The following is a 24,624-nucleotide window of genomic DNA, read 5'->3' as shown; positions in this document are numbered from 1 at the left end:
TACTCCCTCTCTCTCCTAGATCCGAGCACGGAACACGAGCGAGAGCCCGGCCATTTGCACACGGCCGACCGCTGCACAGCACTGGGTCGATGCACTCGAGGTTATTCCTGTTTTACTCATCATATATTGATCTTTATACACCTTAATTAGCTTTGCATTACTGAAACATTGGAGTGAAATATTGCAGGCCCGGCTGGAACAAGAAATGAAGGAACGTCAGGAGCTGGGGGCCCAGCTGGAGGCCAAGCGGGCCGAGCGGCAGGCCCAGGCGCAGAGGCTGATGGACATTACAGATTTCCTACAAGGGCTTGGGCAACGTATGGGCTTGTCTCTGCCACCTGGGCTATTGGTTCCACCTCCACCTCCGCGTCCTACAGCTGCAGCTACTCCTGTGAGTATCAAAGTTTTTTACTTTCGCTTGTGCTTTGCTTGTATGGCCTTTATCGTCCTAGATTAGCTATCAAAATAATCTTGTCTCACATGCAATCTTTTCTTCTTTGTGCAGTCTCCATCTGACGGTGGTTTGAATAATCCACCTCATGCACCTCCGAATGATGCATCTGGGCCTTCACCACAGTCGCAGTGGCCGAGATGAGTGCATGTTGTATTTTTTACATTTGTTGTTCACTTGGTGATGGACTTGTGATGCACTTGTGGACTTTGATGGACTTGTGGACTTATTTGGATGGACTTGAGCACTTATTACTATATATGTGATATATATTGTGATGGATGTGATATGGGTGGATGGATGTGTGGATGGATGAGATATATATGTGATGGATGAGATATATATGTGATGGATGAGATATATATGTGATGGATGAGATATATATGTGATATATGTTTGTATGAATGTATTTGTCATGATGGAATGTAAAAATAAAATAAAATTTGCCGTTTTGGGTCACTTTGCCGAGTGCAATGGTCACAGCACTCGGCAAAGCTGAAAAAATAGGTGACCAGAAAACAGATTTTCCAGCTTTGCCGAGTGTTGTGACCATAACACTCGGCAAAGAAATTTAATTTTTTTTAAACTTTGCCGAGTGCCGGCCATAGGGCACTCGGCAAAGAATTTTTTTTGAAAAAATTCAAAACTTTGCCGAGTGCCATCCATAGGGCACTCGGCAAAGATTTTTTTTAAAAAAATAAAAAATCTTTGCCGAGTGCCTTCCGGGTTGACACTCGGCAAAGAAATTTAAAAAAAAAACATGAAAAACGTTTGCCGAGTGCCCTATGGTTGGCACTCGGCAAAGAATTTTTTTTTAAAAAATAAAAACACTTTGCCGAGTGCCTGTAGGGTTGGCACTCGGCAAATAATTTTTTCAAAAAAAATAAAAGCTCTTTGCCGAGTGCCTTCCGGGTTGGCACTCAGCAAAGAAATTTTAAAAAAATCTTTGCCGAGTGCCTGCAGGGTTGGCACTCAGCAAAGTGACCGTCAACGGGACCGGCGCCGTGACGGTCGCTTTTCTTTGCCGAGTGTCCCCGGGGCACTCGGCAAAGCCTTTGCCGAGTGCCCGATAAAAGACACTCGGCAAAGAGGGCTTTGCCGATCAAATTTTTGCCGTGTGTTCTTTGCCGAGTGTCGCACTCGGCAAAGGCTTTGCCGAGTGCAATTGGGCCTTTGCCGAGTGCCTTAGGCACTCGGCAAAGAACCTGAATCCAGTTGTGATGTAACTGTGTACCCCCTCATTTAGGAAAACCTAAAAGGGTATAACAGTCGATTTGGTATCTAAACTGACTACGGTATATCCATATTGTCTAATTGTGATGTTATGTTATTCTATAATACTGACCTTTCCATTTTGTTCCTTACTGTCAAATTATATAACCAGTTAATCTAGTTTGGTCCTATAGTCCGTTTTAATTGATATCAAACAAGTTTACTTATACAAGGAGTGAAACTGATCATAGACTTAGTTAGACTAGGCCTTGTCTAGCATTACCGTGCAAGCCACGTCCCTTTCTTCCTCCCATTCTACGACTACTTTATGTCTAGTATGGGGCCTTCGAGTTAAGGCAATGCTTGGAGAGGGAGGCGCAACAATAACAATCAGCTTGGTTTTGTGAAGGAGTTAACATGCCACAATGGAGGTATTTGTGTTGGACGGTGGTGGTCGGACTTGGGGTAGAAGGTGACTTTAAGGCCATCTAATACTGCATGGCCGTGGTAGCCCTCCCAAAATGGAATGTTAGATATACACCGGTGTATGTTTCCATACTAATTTGTATTTGTGACTTGTGATATTGGTTGATATATATGTTGAATTTTGTGTTTTGTGGTTCCATTTCATATTTCAAAGTGGTTCTCACTTCTCGCCATGAAATAATTATCGGCGGTCCATTGACAATAAAGGTCAAAGGCGATTGTTGATGGCAAATACCAGCGGTAGTCGAAGGTAGTGATAGATGAGTGCCAAACTATCAGCGTGGTCGGGTGTTGAAATCAACTAGCGTAAGGAGCTCACAAACCTCACATGTTCCTTCTGGAGCTCATGGTAAAATTAGAGGGTTAAACCTTTAGATTTTGGAGGGTCCTGCTTTAGTTGCCCACCAACTTTTAAATGTTCTTTTCTCACCATGATAGTGATCATTGGCGGAAGGTCAAAGGAGATGGACGTTGAAAAATACCAACGGTGGATGATTGTAGAGTTAGACGAGTACTAGACAATGGTTGGTGTGGTCGGGGGTTGCTAGCAACTAGCATAAGGACCACACGAACCTTGTTCGTTCCTTCTAGAGTTGGGGGACATTGAGTTCATCTAATAAGAGGGTTCATTCTTTGTATCCTTGAGGCCCTACCCTCTAGTTGTTCTTCAACTTTCAATAGTGGTTTCTCAATGTGACACTACTGGACAGTCAAAATTCTCTGTCGGTAGAAATGAAACCGACAAAAAAATTAACTTTATCCTGTCGGTTAGAGAAAACCGACAGGAAAATTATAAAACCGACAGAAAAATGGTAAATGTCCTGTCGGTTTCTATAACTGACAGAAAAATTGTAAATACCCTGTCGGTATTTTGGTACACACAGGGGAAATTATATATTTTCTGTCGGGTACAAATTATTTCTGTCGGTATTTTTCTAACACACAGGAAAATTATGAGAAAAAATCAACGCGCCAAAATTTGCTGCCAGTCCGAACATCCGGCGCCAAGCGAAAACCCAAAAGGAAGCCTCTAGCGCCAAAAGGAAAAAAAGGCCCGCTCGTACGTGACCCAGTGACTCAGGCTAATAAAAAAATAAAAAAACTCCCATGAGATATACCCATGCCTGCATCGTGAGGGGGTTTGTGACCCCGTGAGGCCGCGGCTCCACAGTTCGCGAGCTCACGTCTTCCCTTCCACGCTGCCAGCTTCTCTCTCATATACGCGCCGCCCGTACACCACCCCTCTCCTCGCACCGCCGTACACCGGCCCTCTCCCACACGTGCCGCTTGGCCACGCGTCGCCAGGGTGCTCGGGTGCCAGGCCTCGCGTAGCCCATCCTACCGAGCCTCGTGCTGACGTCCGCCCCAAACGCCCTCGTTCTGACCCAAGGCGGCGGCTCGCACCCCTACCGCTACATTTGAGGTATTATCCTCTTCTTCGGTCTCTACTACTGCTGTGTTCATGGGATCCTCAATCCCGCGACCAACTCACTAAAACCCATAACCCTAATCCCTAGATCTGCCTCTGGAGGTGTTTGTGACCACGAATCTGCAGTCAGAGGAGCCCGTGATGGAGCCCTAGGTGGAGGAGAAACACTGCAAAGGATCCAAAGTAGCCCGCAGTGAAGGAGCCGGAGCAGCCTGTTACATCGACTCAGATTTTGCTACTTCCACCTCAAAGGGTAAGCATTGTTTCTTTCTCGTTTTGCTGCAGTTAATTGGCCTATTGAATAAGTAAAGTGTACAATTTATATGATCTGCAACATGTTTGAGGTATACATAGAGTTTCAGCAATTGCACAGATAAACACATATGGAGATTTAGTATTCTCAATTCTTTGCCGTTCTCTTGAAGTCGTACTATTAATTATTCAATCAACCGTAGTGAAGCAGATTTTAATTAAATGACCAACCAACTGATGATTACCTACTTGTAAATAATGTCATGTTCCCTGCGGTACACACTTGGTTAGTTAATGTGTTAAAAAATCAGTAGAACAGTGATGGGCTTGGTTAAATTTGATATTGTGTGCTTTGATTGAGGTGCTCTATGGATCTGCTTGTTACTTTGTGTGTTTGTCCTGTTTTTTCTAAAACACTACAACATAAAAACAATATGATGCCTACTAATTTTAATCTTTCAAATACAACTAGTTAATATGTCACACCGCACTTGGATGTATAGTGGCTGGCAGCGTGGTAAAGCGCCCTCTAGTGAATGGATTAATCAAACCACTCAATTCTTGGACCATGCATTTTCCAATATGGAGATAGCTACAAATGACACCATCAAGTGTCCTTGTGCCATGTGCCGAAACTATTTCAGCCTCAAAAGGGATACTATAGAGATGCACTTGTGCAAGCATGGTTTTAGGGAAGGCTATGAAACATGGACGGAGCATGGGGAGACTCATATTGGGCATGATGAAGGTGATAGCATAGCAAATGGGGAGGGTTTTGATGAGGTTGATCGAATGGATCAAATGTTGATTGATCTAGCTGGGGACAATCCACCTATAGTAGATGAGCAACCAACACCATTTGCCACAGATTTTTATAGGATGGTTGATAGTGCAAGTGAGTTGGTGCATGAGAAGACCACACACTCTAGGTTATCTGATGTGGCTCGCTTGCTTGCCATAAAGTCATGACACAACATGTCAATTGCTGAATATGATGATATAATAGGCATAATACATGAACTTCTTCCTCTCGATTCTAATTTACCTAATGACTTCTACCAATCAAGGAAACTACTACAGGGTCTTGGCATGCCGTATGTGAAAATTGATGTTTGTTATAACAATTGCATGCTCTTCTACAAAGATGATGCAAGTAAAGAGATATGTGATGTTTGTGGTGCCAACCGGTATGAGGAAGGCCGCCGAACAAAGGTTCCATGCAAAGTTCTACGGTACCTACCCATCACAGAGAGGCTGCAAAGGTTGTATGCATATGTGGATACAACCAAGCTAATGAGGGCACCTAGTCCATCAACGTCTGGTAAGATGGTGCACCCTTGTGATGGAGAAGCTTGGCAGCAATTTGATGAAGACTTTCTAGAGTTTGCAAGGGATAGAAGAAATGTGCAGCTTGCTGTAGCAACTGATGGTTTCACACCATTTGGTAGAGATGCTACCCCGTACTCATGCTGGCCAGTCTTTGTGACGCCATTAAATCTACCTCCTAGAACACTCTTAAGGCTAGAGTATATATTTCTTGCCCTTGTTGTTCCTAGCCCTAAGCATCCTGGTAAAAACTTGAACATTCTAATGCAGCCCTTAGTTGATGAATTTAAAATACTGTGGGAAGGGGTTGACACAATCGATGCTTCCATAAAACGTAGCTTCAAAATGAAGGCAACATACCTTTGGTCTGTACATGACTTCATGGCATATGGAGACTTCGCTGGATGGAGCACCCATGGTAGATTGTCATGTCCGTGTAGATATGGCTGCCTAGGTTTCCAACTCCATAATGGTCATAAGGCTTGTTGGTTTGACTATCATAGGCGCTTCTTGCCTATGGATCATGTGTTTAGGAAACAAGCTAATGCATTTCGTAAGAACACAAGGGTGTTGGAAGAGCCACCTAGGAGGTTGACAGGGGAGGAACTCTAGGCCAACATGACCAGATTTGCAGGTGACAACACCTTTGGTAAATTGCACAATTGGACACATGTACTTTTCTTTGGGCAGCTTCCATATTTCTCTAAGTTACTTCTTCCACATAATATTGATGTGATGCACAATGAAAAGAATGTGAGTGAAGCCATATGGAACACATGCTTTGACATAGGTAGTAAGACCAAAGATAATGTGAAAGCTAGGCTAGATTTAGCTATGATTTGTAACCGACCTTCGTTCCATCTGGTCCAAAAGAACAATGGGAAGTGGGACAAGCCTAGAGCTCCATTCTGCATTAACAAAGATGACAAGCCAATCATTCTCCAATGGTTCAAAGAATTGAAGTTTCCTGATGCATATGAGCCAACATTAGGCGTGGTGTGGACTTGCAACATAAGAGGATTCTTGGCCTAAAAAGTCATGACTACCACATCTTTATTGAAAGATTGCTTCCTGTTGTGTTCCATGGGTTTCTACCTGATAATGTATGACGCTCTTTGGCTGAGCTTAGTTACTTCTATCGACAATTGTGTGCCAAAGAACTTAGTAAAGATGTTGCTCGCTCTTTAGAACAGAATGTTGTGGTTCTTCTTTGCAAATTAGAGAAGATATTCCCTCCTGGATTCTTCAATGTTATGCAACATCTGATCATCCATTTGCCTTATGAGGCACGATTGGGAGGGCCAGTTCTAGCCCGTTGGAGTTATCCATATGAGAGGTAAATCTGAAAAAATCTACATATCAGTTAAGGCCCATTAGTTTTTTATTTGTAATATGTTCTCTTATTTCATAGGTTTATCCAAAAAAATAAGAAGAAAGTAAGAAATATGGTACGTGTTGAGGCTGCCATTGTTGAGGCATTTCTAGTTGAAGAGGCTACAAATTTTCTTAGTCTATATTTCAAATCCAGTGCACCTTCTATTAGAAACAAGATGCCACGATATGATGATGGTTCATCTATATTTCAAGGTACATGTGACCTTGAAATTTTTAAATGCCTGGGTTTGCTGCAATGAAATCTGGCATGAAAAATGTGGATAACAGTGGTAATTGTGGTCCGATCAGCATCAACAAAGCACAACAACGCATGGTATGTAAATCTAAGTCTGGTTATGAAAACATACATTAATCGTTTAGTTTCTACAAAATTTTAGTTCTTGAAATCCAACCATGATAGCCTGAAATGGATACATGACTAGTGATTTCTGTTGAGCTTCTCCTGATCTAGGTTATGAAATGTCACTGAAGTCTCTTCATGTAACATGATAGCATGCCACTTTTAAATATTTGGTTGTTCCACAGTCTCACTGTCAGCAATGCTTGAAGTGCTTATTTGTTTGTCATGGTTAAAGGACAATTAAATTTCTTGTTTTTAGATTAAGCTAGTACCCTGGTCGCATCACAACATGATTACTTGGAATTGCTTGTAGGATGACTATATAGCAGGGGTTAAGAAGGTTACACAGGAGCATGAAGAACATGAAGACGATGGGGAGCATGAAGAGCATGAGGATATGGAAGAGGTGGAACAAGGGCAAGGGCCAGAACATGAGTAAGAGTTGAATGCAAAGGTGTTGTACGACGTGTCAGGTGGTTTGTCCACCCATGGGTGCTTTGCTATAGGATATGGCGCTGTTAGGGCAGCTAATGTCAGAGCAGCTGCGAAGGAGAATAATGTGAGTCAATCAAATCCAGTTTCAATGAAAGTGTTGGCCCAACAAAATGCAGAACTACGACGAGAAAATGCAAGGCTACACAAAGAGAAGGATAGGGCGATGCAGCAAGGCAAAGTTGCTATAGATCTGACAATGGTAAGTATGTGTGTTGATTTTTTCTATAGGCAAACCATTTTTCAAAATCTGAAATATTTAATGTCTTTACTATAGGCACTTTGTCGACACTTAGGACTGGGACAGGAAATTCCAGAGGCATCCTCACAACTTGCAGCAGCAGCAGCAGCAGCGCAAGCAATTGTGAGTACAACTAGCCTAACTTATTATCTTTTCTATAAAATGGCTATAATTTTGATGTGGTATTCAAAATGGCAACATGCAGTCCACCAGTGAGGAAATGGCCTCATCTTGATTCTTGCGTCTGAACTTAAATTGAATTAATTGAGTACTAATGGTAAGGTAGATATTTGCATTGGTTCAGTTCCCATGGACTGGGACTCAGTTGATATCACTAACATCTCTCATTTGGGCCAGCCTTGCACTTTGATGAAGTTTCCCACATTCCTCAACCCCACAAGCTTCTTCAATTAATTTCCATGTTAGCCAGAAACAGGCTCACCATCCTCTTCATCACCACCTTCAACAAGCCATCCCTGAGTTTTAGTTGCTTTGGTTCCCAAAAGAGGATCCATGTTCTGATTCTTCTTAGCCTTCATTTTTTTGCATTCATCCTATTATTGTATTGAACAAATACAAGTTGGTTGAGATGCTCACATGTCAGCTTGTTCCTTTTTTGTATGATTCTGCATAAGCAAAATTAGTTTTAGTTAACAGTCTAAAATCACAAGTTATATAGACATAATTAGAGTTTATAGAACCACAAAGAGTCGGGAGGATTACATATTCAAAACAGCTCCAAGTCCTTTCACATCCAGAAGCACTAGAAGTTAAAGAAACAATCCTTATGGCCATTCTTTGCAGAGTTGGAACCTGTGTTCCATAATTTGTCCACCATGTTGCTACAAGTGAAAATACCAAGGTATATCAAATTATTGCAGAATTAGTCCTTACAACTAGGTTTTATATCAACTTAAATTACACTAAAATAAATTAGAAGGTGTAGATTCTAGCATGGAAAAATGTTGATGCAGATTCTAGCATGGAAAAAATGTTGCAGCAGATTCTAGCATGGAAAAGCACGTTGCTACAAGTGAAAACAGCAACGTATATCAATGTACTGCAGAATTACCTAGGTTGAAATCATATTGCTTGCGGCCAGCCTTTGCTACAGGTTTTCCAAAGTGACCTTGTTTCTCTCTAAACTTGCATAGCTCCTCATTGAGCACTTTGTTTTCCTTGTCATAGTCACCATGGTAAAAGGTCTCAACAACAGTGAAGAATCCATCCATGATTTCCTCATTCTTGAAGATGGAATCATCATTATAGCTGTAATATGGATTCAAAAAAATAAGCAGCCTTATGCAATGGAGGCTTGATCAAGAGGCATTGTAAAATTATCCATAGGCCCTATTTTCCTAATGGTCTTCCCTCCAGCCGCATCAAACTCTTCTACCTCTGCTATGTGGGTGTCCTCATCAGCATCCGGTGCACCATCAAGGTCCACAGCATCTCTAACCTCTTGTTGTTGAGTAAGCCTAGACTTTTTAGCCTTTTTTGAGTCATCTACAACTTTCTTGCACTTTTCTTTATCCTTTTCTGTCGATAATTTGCAAGGTTTAACCTGCATATTTATTATTTAAAAAAGAAGCATTAAGTTCTCAGCAAGAATATAGAATCATGGCTTGATAGAGAATAGATATAATATATTAACCTCGCCATGAATCCCAGCAATATGGAGCTTTAGCCTATGTATTCCTGCTGTCACCTGTAGGCCACAATACTTGCACTTGATCACATTCAAGTTGTTTGGATCCACCAACACTCCATACTCCCACTCTGTCACTAGAGTTCCTCTTTAGGATCATGGGTTTGCTAGTGGAACCAGAAGGATTAGATGGAGCGGATGACATCCTGCAACTACAAATAATTTAATGAACAAACTTTAGACAACTATTTAATAAGCAACTACAAATAATTTGTTGAGCAAACTACAATATACTAGGCAGCCATTTATTTAACAATCCATTTATAACTATTTAGTATTTACCATTACATTCTATTCTATCAGAAAGGAGCAGCAGATGCAATCTTGATGTGTGAGATACTCCATGTCCAGTTCTAAGCAGATGCAATCACCACAAATTTTTTTAATACAGCCATCTCCTTTAGCTGCACTTGTCTGAATAAAACAATTACTAAGATACTCAGCAGAAAGTGTTCCCAATTTACAATTCACAAGCTAACTAGTTATTTATCCCATTTGCACGTGTCCAGACATGCCCCAAAGGCCAAAGCTAACCAGGCAGTAGGCATCTAGTCGTGAATGGTATCCAACAAAGAAGCTGACATAACTGATAGTGCAGGAAAGGTTAACTAGCACATATCTGAAAATGGTAACTAGGCACATAACTGATACAGCAGGAAAGGCTAACTAGCTAGGCTCAATTTCAATCAGCAAGTGAGCACATATCTGAAAATGGAGAAGCACAACAAAAAACTCTAGGAAAGCAACTAAGCAAGCACAGACATTCAGATCTACTCATGGAGAGAGTGCAGGACTAAGGCCTAATTTTCATAGATCTGATTCCCTAAAAATAGGTAGCACTGTTCTGGAATGTGTTTACCTACTGGTTGTTGTTAGTATATGGAAGATTACTACTACTACCTGTAGCAATCTAACTAATATTTCTCTTCATATATGTATAGGCCACTGGTTCTTCTCATGTTGGCTCAGAATCGACCAATGATGACAGTGCCACATATGGCCACGATGAAGACAATCTCAATGCCACATACAGAGCTGCATTGGAAACACTGAACCGAAACCATGCACGATGGTGGGAGTCAACACAAACAGATAATGCCATTTTGTGTTTGTAGAAGCTGTTTGTAGTTGCCACTTCTAACCTTTAGATAGTAAAGGTGCAGCCAACAAGTTGATGCCAGTTTTTGGGAAAGACAATCAACTAGTTGATGCTTTTGTGAAATTATTAATTATGTAGCTGTGGATGCAAGACCTATGGACATCTTAATTTGTGACTGTTGATGCCAACCGTGGGCATCTAATCTATATGTATGGCATGTGGATGATGACAAATTGATGCAATATATGCGTGATCTAGTTGAAAACCTTATAGAATTAGATGTCATGTTTGTGCCTATACTGTTATCATGAATATCGTATGAAATTATAAATAAATAAGGTGTTTCTATGGCCTGGTCACTGTAATTATTTCCTGTCGGTACGTTATAATTATACTGTCGGGAGAGGATGACAGGAAAACTGTAATTCTCCTGTCGCGGTTCCGTCGACAGAAAACCCGAATTTCCTGTCGGTACGAGGTTATTTTTCTGTCGGTTGAACATCGACAGGAATTTTTATTTCCTGTCGGTACACACATTTTTTCTGTCGTCAGCTGTCGACAGGAACAAAATTCTAGACCCGGCGACCCAGAATTTTCCTGTCGACGCCCACCGAAAAGAAAAATATTAAACCGATAGCAAAATAACACAACCGACAGGAAAAAGTTATTTCCCTGTCTCTTTAGTTATGTCGGAATTTTTCTGTTGTTATACCGACAAAAAAATTACTTTTGGTTTTGCTTGTCGGTTTTTTGCTTTTTTCTGTCGGTTTTTTACCGACAGGAACTTGTTAGTTTCCAGTAGTGTGACAACGACTACAGGCGGTCCATCCACAACAAAGGTCAGAGGTGATGGCTAGTGGCAAAGGAGCAGTGGCCATTGGTAGACGCTTAAGAAGCTCACGAACCTGCCTGTCCCTTTCACTACTAGAGACAGGAGCAATCCTGTCAGCTACAGTTATTCCTAACGGTTTCCTAGAAACCGATAGGAAAGTAGTATAAGGGGGTGTTTGGTTTCATGGACTAAATTTTAGTCCATGTCACATCGGACGTTCGGATGCTATTTAGGAGAACTAAATATGAGTTAATTATAAAACTAATTACATAGATTGAGACTAATTTACGAGACGAATTTATTAAGCCTAATTAATCCACCATTAGCATATATTTACTGTAGCACCACATTGTCAAATCATGGACTAATTAGGCTTAAAAAATTCGTCTCGTAAATTAGCCACAATCTGTGCAATTAGTTATTTTTTTATCTATATTTAATACTTCATGCATGTGTCCAAATATCCGATGAGACAGGGACTAAAATTTTCCTGTAGGAACCAAACACCCCCTAACTCATGTCGGTTGCTAAATCTGGATGGGAATCAGGAAGGAAATTCCTGTCGGTTTGGGAATCCGTTTCAGAAACTAACGGGCTATGGATTCCTGACGGACATCAGAAACCGACAGGAATCCATTTTTACCCGGCATGTAGTGCGAAAACTAAAACGCGCGCGGCAAAAAATGGAGAGTGGCGCACCTATGTCCCGCTATATTTTCATGGGTCCACTTCCTGATTGAGATACAGTATAAAAGGAAATCCCGAACCCTAGCAAAATGTCCCCACCCCCGCGCCGCCTCCAACGCCCGTCGCGGCTGCCCCCAACGCCCCCCGACCATAGTGGCCCACCCCTTTGCCGCCCCACTCCCGTCGCGAGCCTCCCCTCCATTCGAGCCCCGGCCGCCGCGGCCGGTTCCTCCCTCCGCGCCCCGTCCACTGCAGCCGGCTCGTCCGGTTGCGCCCCGGCTGCCATGCCGGCTCCTCAACCAGGAGCTTGGGATGTCAAGTTCTCGAATAAGAAGGTCCAAACTTTCGATACTGGAGGCCTTGCTCTAGTTGTCCTCTAATTCAAGATGAATTGAGCATCAAATTCTGATTCTTTCCATCTGCATAAAAAATTCAAAGAAACCAAGTCTAGCTTCACCATATTTCGTTCCCAAATTCTTGCCAGATTTAGCAAACTGAATAGGGCCTACAGCTATTGTTATTACTCCTTCCATCCTTCAACGTCCGTCATATATATATTTTTATAAGGAAATATTTTAAAATTAGATTTTATATTTTAATTTCTCATCTGACATCATCGTAAAATTCATCCAAATGGGAATTCCATGACCCAAAAATAAGGTGACCTCTTTTTTAGAGGAAAAAAGGGATGACGTTCACCAATTCACAATAGCAAGGGCAAGTTTCCATGCCATTATCTTGTGTGCTTCCCAGTTATTACTTGTACTACTAATCCTATTACTTGTACTACTAGGTTGTCCACAATGTATTTTTAGCAGCCTTTTATTGTTTGGCGGCAGTTGCTAGCTTTTCCCTTGTTTTCTGTAAGAAAGTTACTTTATTTTTCTTTTCATGGGAGGAGGGGGAGAAACGTGAGAACTCTGGACAAGAAAGGGATAGACGGTTTTTATTCCAAAAAGAAAGTGTCGGGTTCATAAACCTGGGGTCCCTCTCGGACCGGCTTCCCAACAAAGGCAGACAACGCGCAACTCGTGGGCCGGCCCAAGTATCTAAACGACAGGCCAGAAGAGCGATCCGATCACCGACCGGAAGGTCTGGCCGAGGAGGAACGGCGCCCGTTTTCTGACTCCGGCCCACCTCTCCGACCGGAGCGCTCGCTCCGGACTCCAGCCCGCCTCCGGACGGCCTCTCCGACCAGAAGGCCTGGCCAAAAGCACTACTTCCGACTCCGACCCACGTCTCCAACCAGGGATGCGCCAAACCCCTGCTCACTGCTCTTCTCCGACCAGCGCGATCAGAGCCGACTAGGACCAACTGACCTGGGACGCCCGCTCGGTAAGGACCAGGGAACGGACGGAGAAAGTAAGGCAGGGCGCACAAGTCAAACCACAATACCGGGGTCCGTACCCTGTACACCTACGAAAACAGTGCTCTACGACCCTCTTGGCACGACAGTATTATAGGCGCCGACATTTTCCCCTACAGTATTGTGGGCGCCATTAACTCCCATACGGTAAGGCTCCCCCATATGCCTCTAGGCATCAACAGTGTTGTGGGCGCCGGCATTTACCGTACCAGGCGAACATGGTAAACCCCTAGCATGTCTCCAGGTATCAACAGTGTGGCAGGCGCCGACGTCTGTCATACCCAAAGAAAACAACACAACCTCCCACGTGCATCTGACATCCAATAGTGTTGTGGGCGCCTACCATCATCCTGTACCCGTCAACGTGGGCAACAAAGCTTAGAAGCATACATACTCTCTCCCTCTCACTTGTAAGGCTATCCCCTTCATCTATAAAAGCGGATGCGCTCTCTCCCAACATTCAAGTTGATTCAGATTCATTCAGATCGATCAAGTTCACTAGCTCACAACCACAGAACCACCAGGTTCGAACCACAAGCACACGCTTGTACACTTAGCTCATAGCGGGGCTCCCGTCACTCTCGGCCCTTCCGACCGGAGTCCGACCGGACCTCTTGTACCCCCATCTTTCTCCTTCTCATTTGTAACCCCACTGCAAACTTCGAGCACTTAGGCTCAGGAATAAAGTCACCGACCGACTCAAACTGGATGTAGGACACGTTGCCTGAACCAGTATAAACCCTGTGTCATTGAGTGCTAGGCCACCTCCGATCACAACGTACGGCAAAACTACAAATATTTACTTGTTAGTCACTTTCTGCACCGACAAAAAGAAAGCGATAGACTGTTCGTCTTAGAGATGTAGTAGAGCCAAGATTATTTCCTTAGATCAGAAGACTCTATGCATGCATTTAGTTAAAAAGTAGAGGAGTACTGAACAAAGGCCTATCCCTAAGAAACGGCGGTAAAGCTAGATCGATCTCTTGTCACAAACGGTGAAAGTGTAAAATTCCTATAAGAAATTTCTTCTCTCTATATTAATATATGCCCGACATATTCTTGTCGGTGGCTCTTCGTAAAATTCCTATAAGAAATCAAACCACAGCCTTTCCCTTTACCTTCCGGTATATACTCCCCACCATATATACCCCAAAATGAGGGCTAGACTTTGCTCAGTTTTCTAAGATAAAAAACAAAATGGACCAAAAAAAATTAGTGAGGTCCATGATTCCGCAAAAATTATTTGGTCGTTGGAAAACCACAATCAATAAAGTAAGATCTAAGATATATAAGAAAAATAAGCAAATAAAAAAATAATCGAACAAGTTCTTACCTGGTGTTGCTTTTGGATTGTATGACGCTTCATTGTAATAACCATGAGGCTAAAAACATGAACATCCTCAACCTCATGTGGATTTTAGATGGTATGACGCTTCTTCGTAACCATGAGGCTAGAAATATGAACATCCTCAACCTCACATAGTTTCGGTGGTAGTACTAGAGATCTTCTTTTGTGGTAGTGGAGACAATTCTAGCCCTAGATCTGCTTCCAGCCACAGGAGCTCATAGAAATCGATGAATTTCAGAGCAACGACATTGCGAGGACTAGCGCAAAGGAAGAGATTTGGGTGATTTTTTGCTAGACTTACCGAGGGAAGGGGGATGAGGCAAGGTAGCAGATAGAGGAGGATGCGGCGTCAATGCGTTTGTTCAGAGCCGGTTAGAAGTATATATAGAGCGTGAAAGACATATACGACATGAACATCCGTAGCGTCATCCTCACAATTTGCTTTGTCGTGGACGGCATCATACGCCGGTTTCAACGTACCGCATAACGTTACTCGATCATGTTATAATATAACTACATTGATGCAATGAGAAATTAAGGTACACCGACCTCGTACTTGGGATGCATGTTTCCTTCTCTAGAACCCTAAAACTCACAAACAACTCTCCCTCTCACTGTCTCACACATTCCATTTTCATCTTGAACCCTTACAAAGATGTTTGTTCATCATCCATCGATCCATCCATGACAATATTAATTACCACTTCATTTATTTTTTACCAGGGTGTGGTTGGTGGGGAGCCTGAATGCATTGCCTTTCCCACCGATCGAGGGCCACCGACGCAAGCAAGCCGCGGCACCTGCGAGGATATCGTCACCATCTGTGACCGTGCATGCAGAGTTGCAAATGGCCGAGGTCGTCAGGTGCAGCCCAACGCGGGCACGGCTGGACTCTTGCGGGGAACCATCCCGGCCGGGAATGCCTGCCACGCGCATAACGAGGCACAACGGTGTGAAAAGCTCGCGGAAAGGCACGAAGCAAGCACGGCAAGCTATCGGTATGGCGTGGGGCAACGCGAGGCCAGCCAAAACGCCAGTGGCCGGGGTGCAGTGAGTGACAGCCTTCCGCACACACGCGACGCGAACACGAACACGAGCCCTATATGAAAAACCGCAGGTGTACCCTTGCCACACATACACATCAGCGAGCGCTGCACATCCGGCAGGCACAGCGGAGGCCAGAGGTAGTGCACCTGTGGCCTGTGCAGGCAGTGATAGGAGACTGTGTGTTAGAGAATGCAAGGCGGCATGATCGAGCTCGCACGGCAGGCGGCGGCCGTGGCGAGGGCCGAGCGAGGGGTGCGTGGTCCGGCCAGGCTGCCGGTGCGTAGGTACCGCGGCGTCATGAGGCAGGGCGACATGTACGTCGCTGAGATCATGGACATCGCGGGCCTCCACCCGGTGTGGCTAGGGTCGTACGCGACTCTCGAGGAGGCAGCGTACGCATACGCCGCTGCTGCGAGGATCATGCACGGGAACAAGGCCAATGCAAGCCCAACTTCCCCGAGCCCCCGGTGCCGGCCCTGGCGGGGGTAGGAGGCGGCGGCATGCTGGCCGCCCACGCTGGGATGCTCCCGCTGGTGGGGCACGCTCGCATGCGTGCGCCGCTCTACGCCCAGCAGCCGGCGCCTTCTCAGGCGACTGCGGTGCCGGTGGGTGGTGGCGTGCTGGCCGCCCATGGTGGGGTGCTTCCGCTAGTGGGGCACGCTCGCTTGCGTGCGGCGCTCTATGACCAGCAGCCGTCGCCGCCTCAGGCGCCTGTAGTGCCAGTGTGGCGACGGAGCACAGCGTCAGGCGTTCTCCATCCAGCTGGCACCACCGGCCCCACATTTTTGGGTGGCCCTGTCAAACCTTGAACAAGATCTATAGGCATAGAACTAGCATGTCTACTTGCTGTTGTATATAATCATGAACCCTAGAACATCTACTAGTGCAGTAACAGTAGGTAGAACAAGAGAAAAAAGGAAGGGGTAGAAGATGGACGTGTCAAACCTGACACCGTAGAGGGAGTCAATCCAGAGGCGTGGACCATCTCATTCGTCGGTGAAGTCTGCGCATGGGCAGCGACGTTCGGGGAAGAGGTCGATGAAGCCATTGACGTCGGTGGAGCGGGGCAGCGGACTGGTGGCTTCCCGTCACTGGCTGCGCCCCTCTAGATCTGATTAGGGTTTAGGTTTCGGTGGGGAGCTCGGCTCAGGCGAACCTCGTGACTTGAGTCACCGGCCCCTACCTCTATTTATTGCGTAGTGTGACAGGGGCCCTCTAGCCATAGTGGGCTGGGCGCCCCCGATCAAGGCGTGGATCAAAGCTCCCAACTGGGCCAATGGGCCCAGTTTAGGATTGGAGATCAATCTATCAATCTCCCCCTTGATCTCCTACCACCTTTCAATTTCATATCATTTACTTTTGTTCATTCCATTACAGATAAGCGTATAGAGCATGTTTCATCGTCACGGTCAATTGCCGATAGATTTAATAGCTACAACACACCACTCTGTTCTGAAATAGATACTTAACTTTGGGCCTTCTTTTGTATAGGAATTATAGGCTTTCCCTTAAACCCATACCGGCTATATGTTCTCTGAACACGTTGAGTGGTAAGCCTTTTGTAAGTGGATCCGCGAGCATCTTTTCTGTGCTTATATGCTCAAGACTTATAACATGATCCCGGACTTTATCTTTCACAACATAATACTTTATGTTAATGTGTTTGGTAGCACCACTTGACTTATTGTTGTGAGCATACTGTATTGCCGGATTATTATCGCAGTATAACTTAAGTGGTCTATAGATGTCGTCAACCACCTTCAAACCGGGCATGAACTTCTTTAGCCAGTTCACCTGCCCCGTTGCCACATAACACGCTACAAACTCGGCATACATTGTGGACGATATAGTGATGGTTTGCTTTGAGCTTTTTCATGAAATAGCTCCCCCTGCGAGAGTGAATACATATCCAGACGTGGATTTTCTATCATCTCCCGCATAATCAGAATATGAATATCCCACTATATGGAGTGAATCAGATCTTCTATACGTCACCATGAGGCCTTTCGTTCCTTGCAAATATCGCAAGACTTTCTTTACTAATTTCCAGTGTTCTGTTCCAGGATTGCTCTAGAATCTGCCAAGTAATCCGGTAACAAATGCCAAGTCAGGGCGCGTACATACTTGAGCATATTGCAAGCTTCCGATAGCTGAAGCATATGGAACCGCTTTCATTTGATCGATCTCATATTGGTTCCTGGGGCATTGAAAATCCCCATATCTATCGCCCTTGACTATAGGAGCAGGTGAGGGACTACATTTGTGCATACTAAATTTCTTTAAGATTCTTTCTATGTATGCCTTTTGTGACAGTCCTAATACCCCTTTACTTCTATCTCGGTGAATCTCAATCCCTAGAACGAATGAGGCTTCACCAAGATCTTTCATATCAAATTTTGAGGACAAAAACTTCTTTGTCTCCAGTAGTAGACTGACATCACTACTAGCAAGTAAGATATCATCCACATACAGGACAAGGAAGATAAACTTCTTATTCTTAAACTTTGCATAGACACAATTGTCCTCAACATTCTCTTTAAACCCAAAATTCCTTATTGTCTGATCAAACTTCAAGTACCACTGTCTTGAAGGTTGTTTTAATCCATAAATGGATTTCTTTAGGCGGCATCCCATTTGTTCTTTTCCTTCCATGACAAAACCTTTCGGTTGTGCCATGTAAACATTTTTCTCTAAGTCCCCGTTGAGAAATGCCGTCTTTACATCCATCTGATGTAATTCTAAATCGTAATATGCCACTAATGCCATTATGATTCTGAAGGAATCTTTACATGAGATTGGAGAAAAGGTCTCATTGTAATCAATCCCTTCTCTTTGCGTAAAGCCTTTTGCCATAAGTCGTGCTTTATATCTCTCTATATTCCCTTCAGAGTCACGTTTAGTTTTGTAGACCCATTTACAGCCTACTGTTTTGGCTCCTTTAGAAATTATTTCCAAGTCCCAAACTTTATTGGCATTCATTGATTTTATTTCATCTTCCATGGCCTCAAGCCACTTTGATGAATGATCACTTCTCATGGCTTCTTCAAATGAGGTGGGATCATCCTCCATTTGAAATTCCTTAGTATTGTATACTTCATAGTCAGTAGGAATAGCTGATTTTCTAACTCTTTGAGACCTTCTAGGGGCCTCCACATTTGGCACATCTTCTGTTTGAGGCTGTTGTTGCTCCGCCTCATGTGTGACAATAGGTTCTACATGATCCTAAAGAACAGGTTCCTCATCGTCATTCATTGTTGCCATAGGCGGAATAACAACAGGTGCTAGCACCATAGTATCTTGCACTATTGGTGCAGCGACAGCAGGTAGTGAGAAAAATGGCTCATGAATCATCGGAGTGGGCGCATACACCCGCTTCTCTTCAAAGTCAATTTCTCAAGCTACCATGCTCCCCCTCATCAATTCATCCTCTAGAAAGACAGCGTGTCTTGTTTCCACAAACTTTTTATGTCTGTCTGGACAGTAGAAACAAAAACCTTTTGACTTTTCTGGGTAGCCAATGAAATGGCAACTCACTATTTTGGGATCTAGCTTCCCAATGTTTGGGTTAAATACTTTAACCTCAGCAGGACTCCCCCACACACATAAGTGGTTTAGTGAGGGTACTCTTCCTGTCCACAACTCATATAGTATTTTGGGCACCGACTTACTTGGTACTCTATTGAGAATATGAATGGCGGTTTTTAACGCCTCCATCCACAGGCTCAACGGTAAGGTGGAGTAACTTATCATACTACGCACCATATCCATCAGGGTACAATTATGTCTTTCAGCTACTCCATTCTGCTGAGGTTCGCCCGGTGTAGAATACTGGGCTACTATGCCATTCTCCTGTAAGAACCTTGCAATAGGTCCAAGAACTTGGCCATATGGGGTATGCCGATCATAGTACTCCCCCCCATGGTCGGACCTGACTGACTTAATCTTTAAATTATGTTGGTTTTCAACTTCTGCCTTAAATATCTTAAATTTATCCAATGCTTCTGTTCTTTCTTTGATTGGATAAATGTAGCCATAAGGGGAGTAATCATCTGTGAATGTTATGAACGAATCATAACCATCCATACTCTTTACAGAAAACGGACCACCGACGTCTGTGTGAATAATCTGTAAAATTCCTGCGCTTCGTTTGGCATCTTTCTTAATTTTTTTTACATACTTTTCTTTTATGCATTCTCTGCATTGTTCTAAATTTGAGAACTCTAATGGAGGAATAATATCATTCTTAACTAGTCTTTCTATTCTTCCCCTCGAAATATGGCATAAGCGACAGTGACATAATTTTGACAACGCATCATGAGCTCTCTTTCATTTTCTGTTTACATCCGCAGATGAGGATACATTCTCATTGTCGCACACAATGTTCCCATCATCGCATGCAACATTCACATCATCACGTAGTGATAACTAATAAAGTTCATTTTGTAAGATAGCAAGACCAACACATGCATTATTAAATGTTATCTTACATTTGCCATTTCCAAAATGGCAATCATATCCATCATTATCCAAGCATGAAACACTAATCAAGTTTCTCTATAAAGCGGGAACATAAAGTACATCTCTAAGTAAAAGTGTGAAGCCATCAGCAAGCTCTAGAGAAAGATCGCCAACGGCTTCGACATCTGCTCGGACTCCATTTGCAACTTTAACGTGTCTTTCGCTTCTTTGCGTAGTCCTCATCGAACGGAATCCCTGTAAAGAGTTAGCAACATGAACAGTTGCACCTGAGTCAATCCACCAAGTAGATTTTGAATACTGTACATACAGGGATTCATTTATTAACATAATAATATTCTCACCTTTCTTTGCCATGATCATCTTTAAATAATCGGGACAATCTTTCTTATAATGTCCCGTCTTCTTGCAATAGAGACACCGATCCTTCTCTACTATAAACTTATTCTGCTGAGGCTGATGCAGCATGGGACCCTTTCCCTTTGGCTTTGAGGAGGAGTTAGCATTATTATTCTTTTTCTTGTTGTCTTTCACATAATTGATAGTGCCACCATTGGCAGCTTTCATTCTCTCCTCCTCTTGCACACATATAGCCATGAGCCTCTCTAAGTCCCACTTCTCGGGTTGTATGTTGTAGTTGACAACAAAAGTGTCAAACTCCATAGGCAAGGAAGCAAAAATCAGATGGATAAGGAACTCTTCCTTGAGAGCCAGATCCATTGGTTTTAGCTTGGATGCCAAATTGCTCATTCTTAGTATGTGCTCTCTTATGCCACCATTTTTAGAGTACCTCTCTGTCACCAGCTGCTTTATCAGCTGGATAGCATGTCTTTGAAGAGCTAGTGAACTAACTCTTTATTCTATAAAGGTACTCGATGACGATGTTATACTCTGGGATTGAGCCCACAATTGCAGGCTCAATCATGTTCTTTATCACAGCCATATATTTCTTGTTGGCAGTGACCCACTTCCTATGCTCAAGGTGATAGGACATCTTTTGGAATTCAAAATCTCTCTCTTTAGTTGCCCAAGCGGCATCAGCCTCGTTTGTCTCCCTCACCGGTGCCACAGGCTCAGTGGGACATGGTGAGGTGACTACCCAGTCCACCTCAGCCAAGATGAAGGCCAGGTCAATCTTTTTCTTCCACTTCGTGTAGTTGTCACCTTTGAGAGTGGGGATCTCTTTGATACAACTCATCAAGTTGTATCCGCCTAAAAACACAATTCATATGGAGTGAGAACGTAAACATAATAATAACAATTACATGCCTTAATTCCAACGTTGGTTAAAATTAAAACATACAATTGTCCTCTACACTAATTCTACATCACCGTTGGGCAGAAATAGAATTAATGCATGACAAAACAACATAATATTGCCATTAACCAATGTTGGTCAGAATAATAACAATATTACAATAAACTAAAAACATATCCATTTTTCAAAATTAAATTCTCCCGTTGGTTCGAATTTAATAATGAAAATAACAACTTTAAATATGCAGCAAAAAGCGTAAATGCTCTCATTATTATTTTTCTAGAAACTTTATAGTACTATACTTTTCTCTGAACAAAATTATCATTGGATCAAAATTGTGCAGAGTTGGACATCAAAATTCAATTGAAATTCATCAAATATGTATCAAAAAAGTTTCTAGAAAAATAAAAACAATACAGTTCCTTCGGCCCAGCAACAAAAACCAGCTCGGCCCATTCTCTGCACGTGCTGCCCGCACCCAGGCCGCAACCTAGGCCTGGGTCAGGAAAGCCGCGCAGCGCGCTCGCCCGCCTGGGCCACAAGTCGGCCCGGCCATTCGCAGCCGCTCGATCAAGATCGACGGCTCAGCATCATTTTCACGTGAACAAAACTCCGACGACAGCGTTGTCACCCTGAACCCTAGGTCATTCGCTGCCTCCCTTCCTCTCTCTTTGCTGCTCTCCTTCCTCAGCGCAGCAGCAGCAAGCGGCGATCGAGCGAAGCGTGAGACACAGTGAAGCTTGGTGCCATCGCTGGCCACTTCGCCGGCGCGCGTGCTCCCCACGCGGGTGAGCACGCCGCCATCGAGCGGACTAGTGGTGGTGCCCTTTGCTAGAGCTCGCATGGCTCGGCCATCTTCCCGTGCGCCAGCGAGGTGGCAGCGTAGTCAACCGCGAGGTAGGCCCCTTCCCCTTTCCCCCTTTCTCCTTTCCTTCATCTGCTTTTGGATTTTCATCTCGGATTTCATCCGATTGGGGATTAGGGTTAGGGTTTCATTCACTGTTCATCTTCCCTGATGGGTTAGTGTATAGTTGAGTCATTGTTCTTCTTCCTCGATAGGTTAGGGTTCGTTTCCCGATTAGGGTTAGGGTTTCAATCCGAAAATGGATCGAACCCTCTGTTCTTTTCTCAGATCTGAACGGATCTAATTTGATAGGCTAGATCTATACCCAAACGAGGCTCCGATACCATTGTCAAACCTTGAACTTGATCTATAGGCATAGAACTATCATGTCTACTTGCTGTTGAATAGAATCATAAACCCTAGAACATCTACTAGTGCAGTAACAGTAGGTAGAACAAGAGAAAAAAGGGAGGGGTAGAAGATGGACATGTCAAACCTGACACCGCAGAGGGAGTCGATCTAGAGGCGTCGGCATCTCGTTTGTCGGTGAAGTCTGCGCATGGGCATCGACGTTCGGGGAAGAGGTCGACGAAGCCGTTGACATCGGTGGAGCAGGGCGGCGTGGCTGGTGGCTTCCTGTCACCGGCTGCGCCCCTCTAGATCAGATTTGGGTTTAGGTTTTGGTGGGGAGCTTGGCTCAGGTGAACCTCATGACTTGAGCCGCCAGCCCCCACCTCTATTTATTGTGTAGTGTGACAGGGGCTCTCCAGCCATATTGGGCTGGGCGTCCCCAATCAGGGCACGGATCAAAGGCCCCAACTAGGCTATTGGGCCCAGTTTGAAATTGGAGATCAATCTAACAGGCCCCAGTCCCATACCATGGTGGAGCGACGCCGGTGTTCTCACAGTTTATGTACCATCCAGCTACAGGTCCAGCGTTCGCCACCACCACTAGTGGAATCAATGGCACAGACTTCTATGGTATGACTCCCATAATCGGCCTTGATGAGCCCGAGGTGCCCATGCCCATTCTCACTGTTTTCATATCGTCCAGCTGTAGGTCCAGCGCTCGCCGCCATTAGTTGAAGCAACGACGCATGCTTCTATGGAATGGCTTCGATGATCGGCCCCGAGCCCGAGGTGCCCATGCCTGCCTATGCAGCAAGGCACGCATGGAGCAGCTCTGACAAGAAAAACAAGGCGGTTGTCGATGCCTTGATAGCCGCGGACCCAAAGCTGGTCATCATCATCGAGTCTGATTCTGATGGTGAGGCCATGGTTGAGGATAACTTCACAGACAATGGCAGCGCTTCCTCATCTATAGCACGTCTGGCGGTGCTTCCACTCAGACACAAGGATCTGTTGGAAGCCGAAGTAGTTCGTCCCAGCGCTGATGAGGGGAAGCCGTAAGCTGGCATAAGCAGCGCCGTTGCAAGGGGGCGCAGTGAAATGGGGCCATCATTGTCCTTCGTTCTTTGGATCCTTTGAGAACTATATGTCGCCTATTGACCCCTACTAGTATAGTGCCCGTGCTAATGCTACGGCTTCATTTCAAGGATGTACATGGAAACAACCAAATAACGGTTTTTTTTCGAAGTTCAACTTTCACACAATTGTATATTACCATGTATATAGAATATGGGAAACACTTACACGTAACAAGGCATAATAAAGTTATTTCTTGCATTAACCATATAATTTACAATCTGCCTAAGTCCTTAAACATGTCTTGGAGATCTTCATGGCCACTTCATGCAAACTTCATCCTAAATAATCAAAGATGCCGTACCAAGCTTCTTAAAGTAGATATAGCTTCTTAAAGTAACTCTATAATTCACTTTTGATAAATGAAAGAAAAAATTGTATTTGATCTTGTTTAAAATTAAATAGTAGATATAGTCATAAATATATGTGCGCAACCGCGATGGATATTTATCTGGTTGTTCCTCGGTTTCTCCCTCTCCCATCCTATTTTTCTTTCTTCAGTTGATTTTCGGGTATTAGAAAGATAAGTAATGAAAATTATTGGACAAAAGAAAAAACATTTTTTCTTGGCATAATCAATTGATTTATCAAGTTTTAAGTACTCCATCTATTTTAAATTGTAAGTCGTTCCAGCTTTTCTAGATACATACTCCCTCCATTCCAAATTGTAAGTTGCTTTGACTTTTTTGGTTCATCCATTTTGCTATGTATCTAGACATATTATTATATTTAGATGCATAACAAAATGAATGTACCAAAAAAATCAAAGTGACTTATAATTTAGAATGGAGAAAGTAGTTTTTACTATGTATATAGACATAATGTATATTTAGGTGCATAGCAAAAGCTA

General features: G+C 43.7%; 1 pseudogene; it reads left to right on the top strand.

Moving 5' to 3' along the window:
• Positions 1–7,288: 7,288 nt before the first annotated feature.
• On the top strand, positions 7,289–10,447 carry LOC136524175 (uncharacterized; annotated as a pseudogene).
• Positions 10,448–24,624: the final 14,177 nt, after the last annotated feature.

The sequence above is a fragment of the Miscanthus floridulus genome, chromosome 18 (assembly GCF_019320115.1).
Source record: "Miscanthus floridulus cultivar M001 chromosome 18, ASM1932011v1, whole genome shotgun sequence".
Classification (NCBI taxonomy): domain Eukaryota; kingdom Viridiplantae; phylum Streptophyta; class Magnoliopsida; order Poales; family Poaceae; genus Miscanthus; species Miscanthus floridulus.
The sequence above is the reverse complement of the archived record's forward strand: the minus strand, read 5'-3'. Positions and strand labels throughout refer to the sequence as shown.